This window comes from Crocodylus siamensis, chromosome 5 (genome assembly GCF_052110815.1).
Source record: "Crocodylus siamensis isolate JL-2025a chromosome 5, ASM5211081v1, whole genome shotgun sequence".
In the NCBI taxonomy this organism is placed as follows: Eukaryota; Metazoa; Chordata; order Crocodylia; family Crocodylidae; genus Crocodylus; species Crocodylus siamensis.
This window is the reverse complement of record NC_143399.1, coordinates 98,411,407-98,418,143: the sequence shown is the minus strand read 5'-3', so window position 1 is coordinate 98,418,143 and position 6,737 is coordinate 98,411,407.

The window sequence follows — 6,737 nt, the reverse complement described above, 5'->3', positions numbered from 1 at the left end:
ATTCTCAAGAGGTCCTGGGTAGAGGGCCATCTAAGAGAAAGGCAAACAACTTCCACATACCAATCTGACCAAGGGGTAAAATTCTTTCCTGACCCTAAATATGGCAGTTCATCTGATCCTGAGCAGAGGGTCAAGACCCTCTAGCCCGTAACTTCTGGCTTTGCTCCTAGCAGAAAAATTGGCACCAGTTGAAGTCCCCAGCTTTTGCTATAGCCAACACCCAATGCTTCTAGGAGGTTTAACCCCCACCCCCCGACACATATAGCAGAAAAAGTGTGGGGGGAGGGGGAATTAGGCAAAGCCCAGAAGCATGGGAAATACCCATGGTAGGAAACATACATAGCTATGCTTAGATCATTCCCAACCAGTAGCTACCCAACCTCTTCTTGAACACCTCCAGTGATGAAGAGTCCACAACTTCTCTAGGTAATCTATTCCCCTGCCTCACTATTCTCATAGTGAAGTTTTCCCAGATATTCAACCTAAATCTACTTGGCTGCTACTTCAAGCCATTAGTCCGCAACCTCCTCTCTGCAGTAAGATAGAAAAGTGCTTTCCTTCTTCTTTATGGCAGTCCATCAAATAATTGAACACTCCAATCATGTCCCCTCTTAAGTGCCTTTTCTGCAAGCTGAATGTGCATAACTCCTTCAGCCTCTCCTCATATGACTGGCGTTCAAAGTCCTCGATCATTTTTGTTGCCAAACCCTGCACTCTACCTTCTCCATGCCCATTTTTTAAAAAAGGCTCCCAGAACTGCTCACAATACCCTAGATGAGGTCTAACCAATGCAAAGTAGAGAGGAGAGGCACTATCACCTCTCATGTCTTGTACCTAATGTTTCTATTGATACATCCCAAAATAATGTTTACCTTTTGTACAGCTGCAAAATACTGCAGACTCATATTGAGTCTGTGACCTAACAAGACTCCCAAGTCCTTTCTCATAGTGCTGCCATGTAGCAATATGTTACCCATGGCAGGAAAGAATACTGGGGCCAAACGATGCCAGCAAGATGTGCATCTAACCTCCTCTTAAACACCCCCAAGGTAGAAGCCTGCACCACTTCTCTTGGAAGTTGGTTCCAAACCCTAGCCGCCCTGACCGTGAAGTAGCGCCTCCTGATATCTAACCTAAACCTACCCTCTGCCAGCTTGTGACCGTTATTCCTGGTTACTCCTGGTGGTGCTCGGGGGAACAGTGACTTCCCCAATGCCTGCTGATCCCCCCTGACTAGTTTATAACAGGCCACGAGATCCCCCCTCAGCCTTCTCTTTTGGAGGCTGAACAGGTTCAGGTCCCGTAGCCTCTCCTTATAGGTCCTGCCCTGTTGTCCCCTGATCATACAAGTGGCCCTCCTCTAGATCCTCTCCATGCTCTTGACATCCCTCTTGAAGTGTGGCACCCAGAACTGGACACAGTACTCCAACTGCGGCCTGAGCAGTGCCGCATAGAGGGGGAGGATCACCTCTTTGGACCTGCTCGAGATGCATCTGTGGATGCATGACAAGGTGCGGTTGGCCTTCCCTACTGCCTCTCCACGTTGCCAGCCCATGTTCATCTTGGAGTCAATGATAACCCCCAGATCCCTTTCCACCTCCGAGCCCTGCGGAACCCCACTGCCCACGTCCTTCCAGGTTGAGAAGGATCCATCCACTACCACCCTCTGGGTGTGGCCCTCCAGCCAGTTGGTGACCCATTTGACTGTGTGGGTGTCTACACCACAGTCCCCCAGTTTCTTAATGAGAACGGGGTGAGACAGTGTCAAAAGCCTTCCGGAAGTCCAGGAAGACTATATCCACTGCTACCCCTGCATCTAATGATCTGGTGATCTGATCGTAAAAGGCCACCAGGTTGGTCTGACAGGACCTGCCACTGATGAACCCGTGTTGGTTGCCCCTAAGCATGCAGTCCCTGCTGGCCCCTTGTGGATGTGTGCCAGCATAATTTTCTCAAACAGCTTGCCTAGGATCGAGGTAAGACTAACCAGCCTATAGTTTCCCGGGTCCTCCTTCCTGCCTTTTTTGAAGATGGGGACCACGTTGGCCCTCTTCCAGTCCTCCGGTACCTCACCAGAGCACCACGAGCGCTCGTAAAGCCGTGCCAGGGGACTTGCAATGACCTCGGCCAGTTCCTTTAGAACTCTAGGGTGGAGATAATCCGGACCGGCTGACTTGAATACATCCAACCCCTCCAGAAGCTCCCTAACTAAATCCTCGGTAACCCATGGCCCAGGTGTGCCTCCCCCGGGGCCCTAGGGGGTCCCAGCAGGGAGGTGGCTGTTCTGGTCCTTACGTAGGAAGACGGAGGCAAAGAAATCGTTAAATACGTTAGCTTTGCCGTCTGGTGTGATGACCAAGTTTCCCATGGCGTCCTGCAAGGGCCCCACATTACCCAGGACCTTCTTTTTACCCCCTACGTATTTAAAAAAGGACTTCTTATTCTCCTTAATCTGGGAAGCTAGTCCCAGTTCCATCTCTGCCTTGGCCTTCCTAACTACCCCCCTACATCTCCGAGCAACTACAGAATAATCCTCCCTGGTGATGACCCCTTCTTTCCATTGGGTGTAAGCCTCCTTTTTAGCAAGGAGACATTCCCGGATGCTTTTGGTGAGCCACAGAGGCTTGTGTGCTCTCCTGCTCCCTTTGATCCTCGTCGGGATTACCTTCCTTTGGGCTTGGAGGATCGTCTCCTTAAGGAGCAACCAGTCTCCTTGGACACCTGGCTCCCCTCCCCTCCGGGATCTCAGCGCTTTTCCAACGATCCTCCTTAGCTTATTGAATTCTGCCCTCCTAAAATCTAGGGCCGCTGCCTTACTGCATGCCTTTGCCACCTTGTGCTGTATGGTGAATTCCAGCAGGCGATGATTGCTGTCGCCCAGGTGGTTGAGCACCCGCAGCCCCCTCACCAGGTCATCATCCGGGGCCAGCACTAGGTCCAACAAGGCGTCCCCCCTAGTGGTGCTGTGCACCTCCTGGGTTAGATGGAGGTCCTGCACTCTGGCCAAGAACCTGCGTGAGCGTTCAGACCTGGCTGACTGTTCTTTCCAGCAGATGTCCGGGAAATTCACGTCCCCCATGACTACCACATCCTTAGCCTTCACTACTTCTGTGAGCTGACCCAAGAGTTCCTGGTCAAGCTCTTCTCCCTGGTTGGGAGGTCTGTAGTAGACTCTTACCGTTAAGTGCCTTTCCCCTCGACTGCCTTGTACTCTAACCCAAAGCACTTCAGAGTGCCCCTCCCCTGACTCCTTGCTAATTAACGAGGATGTGCATTCCTACTTAATATAGAGCACCACGGCTCCACCTCTCTTTCCTATCCTGTCCCTCCTGTACAGCCTATAGCCCTTGACATTCACCGCCCAATCATGCGTTGTGTCCCACCACGTTTCCGTAATCCCCACTATGTCCGGTCTTATGTCAGCCAGCAGGAGGGTGAGTTCCTTCTGCTTGTTGACCATACTACAAGCGTTTGTGTAGAGGCAGGATTGGAGAAGCAAGGCTGCCCAAAGGTATTTCCAGCCCTGGAGAGGGGCAGAGAGGGGTCAGTTCCCTGCAGGCCCCAGGGAGAGAAGAGCAGCTGAGTGTCTCAGCAGCCAAAGACTGTGGAACGTGCCTGAGGAATGCTGTGGTAGTAACCCTGAGCAGGAGGCAGGCAGAGGCCTGCACACCCACTGCTGGTGGTAATCTCCAGAGCAGAGCTGCAGCTGAGGATCCAGAGCCAGGGAGTCCACAAGACCCGTCGTAATCTTTGGAGTGGAGTTTTTCAACAGAGGATCCGGAGGAGGGCCTTAGGGAAAACTACAGCCACAGGTAGAGCCTTCCTGCGCATGGGGGAGACCCCAATGAGACTGTGAATGTTCATAGGGGTGCAGGGCAGGCCAGCACATAGCAAAGACTGGACTAAGAAGGGATTTTGTCTTGATTATGGTGATTGGGATTTGAGAACCTGATCCTGGGTAAAAGGGACATTGACAGAGCCTGACAAAAAAGATGAGAAGCAGCCAGGAGTTTCTTTGGTTTTTGCTGTTTCTTTTGATTTTTTTTTTTTTGAGCACAGACCAAGACCAGTCCTAGAAGGCTTTACCTAATAAAGACACAAGGTCACCCTGGGGGTAGAGGGCCAACAATAAGACCACAATAGGCAGCACTGTGACCTGGCTGCAGAAGAATATTGTGAACACCATCTGGAGAGGCTAGGTTGGGGTAAAGGGGAGGTTTTGGAGCCCCACAGAAGAAACAGGGATTGAGACCCAGCAGGATCACTGTGGGCTGTGCCTCCTGGGAATATACGTCATTGAAGTCATGGCAGATGAGAAAACATAAGATCCGTTTCCTGGCAGACCAGGTGATCCAGAGCCAAAGTCCACCCTGTCACCACTTATAGGCAGATGAGCTCAGGGCAGTGGTAGCAAGCCCTATAATACCTACCACTGTCACATTCATTCAGACCCCATGGAATCTTATACAACTACAGAAGTTGATAGTGAATCTGGTCTCACTGGATTATGGCAAAGTCAGCAGCTAGTTAAATAACCCACCCTAAAATTTGCTTTAGCCACCATGTACTTCATGTATTCTGGCAAAGAGTGCCACAGCTCATGTTGTCCCATGCACTCTCCTGAAGTCCCAGGAGGGATTCCAGGTGGGCTTATGTCCCCATACCTTGCCTTTCTGTCCACTTCCAGACTTAACCTGCAGTTTAGGAATCACATTTACTGTTAAGGACTTCTACTTGAGCAGACACTGTTCTTCACAGTGTCTGCTATCTTTGCCAAGTCAGATTAGACTATGTACAAAAATAATATTGGTTTGTTAACTTACAGGGCAAAACACCTTATAATGAGACCATCTTTGTATCTAAGCAGGGTATTATGATGCCAGGATTGCAAAAAGTTTAGCTGAGTTCGGATAAGCTCCCAAAGTTTGGATGTTTATCTAAACCTAACTAGACTTCCTATGACTGTAATATCAAACCTCATTAGGTACAAGCTCCCCCAAAACATCTCAGTTTTTTTGCCTGTTGTCTAGTGGCAGATATCAGGGATATCAGTCTCTCTCCCAGTATTTTTGTACTCCTGCTTTAAATTCCAGCTTCAGCAAGAGAGGGAGGGTGGGGAGGGGGAAGATGCACAAAAATGAAAAAGAAAAGAACCCCAAAGGAATCCAAACCTTTACTGTGTTAAATTCTGGCACAGATATTTTGATTCAGACACTGTATGAACCACTCTTTCCACCCTTCATTCTGGCAGGCTCAAAGACCCCACTGGGTTCTATCATTTAATTAATAGAACTCATTTAAAAACTGCAGTTTGTCTTTTATAGTGAATCACTGTAAAAATCTCTCTAACTACAGCTTGCAGTGCAGACAATAAGCACCAGCCTATCTTTTGCTCTACTGGTCAAGCCGTGGGGAATTCTGTTAATATTACATTCCGTCCGAGGAAATATTAATTTAGACAGCCTCCCACAGAGGATTTTCACTCCAATATCAATGAGTCAAGAGGGTTACCTGTGCAAACTTAAACCACTTGTTCAAAATGAAAGAGGCAGAATTTTCTATTTCCGATATTAAAATAAAAATGCTGCTTTAATATACAAATTTAGAAAAATAGGACGTTTTTTATTCAGAAGCATTGTACATTATATGTGGTAGTTCATTTTCCTGAAATATTATCTATACACTGTATGAACATACGTACTTATACAAAGTGTAAGATGAAGCATATTTAATCATCTGTTCAACATGTAAAAATATGCACAAATCTCAATGAAAGCTGATTTGCTAAATTGCAGTTAATTATCATTGACTTCACTGAGCATGCTTAATAGCTTGTTTATAATAATTGAGATCTTTGATCAAGGTTCTAAACATCCACATTTTAGTCAGAAATTATAAATTCCAAGCCATGTGTACACCATTTGTAATTACTATATTTTCTGAATGCAATAATTTGATGCTAGTTTATGCAGCACAGATATTTTTCCCAGTCCAGGAAATAGGATAGAATGTGTGGCGGACTTACTGATAACAGCCTGGCACATGTGGACTCAGAGAACCTTCATTGTGATTGGTGGAATACACCCAGCAATCAGGTAACTGGTGGGAGGGGCTTGCTCTGCCTCTACCTGGGGCAAAGCGAAGAGCCCCAGACCTAGTTGAAGCCTGCACTTTGCTTCAACCGGATTGGTCCATTTGCAATCTGGAGGCAGAGCCTCTGAAAGGTATAAAAGAAGCAGCGTGCCCAGGACACAGCATATGCATTGGGGGATGAAGGAGAGAGCAGGGAAAAAGAAAATCTAGGAAGAGCTGCCCAGCAGATGGAACTAGTACCCAGAAGAGCTCTGAAGACTCCCCACACCAGTCCAATGCTCCAGGCACACAAGCCCCAGACTCTTGGAGCCATTCAAGATGGCTTGGGTCTTCACCCCTCGCTTGAGGCCCGGCTTCCAGTGCATGAGCAATGTATGGTGTGGACTGGGACCCTGGGACCTGCATTGGGCAGTTCATGTCCCCATCCCCTGGCAAGTGCCCAGGCTTTTTCAGTGCATGAACAGTGCACCGCAGGTCTGAGGCCCTGGGAGCTTGGGCCCCCAAGCCCTCGTAAGCACCCAGGGCTCGGTGCAGGCTTCACCAAAGGGTGGGTCCCCAATGAGCCAAGACTCTTGGAGCCGCTTGAGGCAGTTCAGGTCTTTAGCCGCTGGCATGGGGCCAGTGGTTCTGTGCAGACAGTGCTG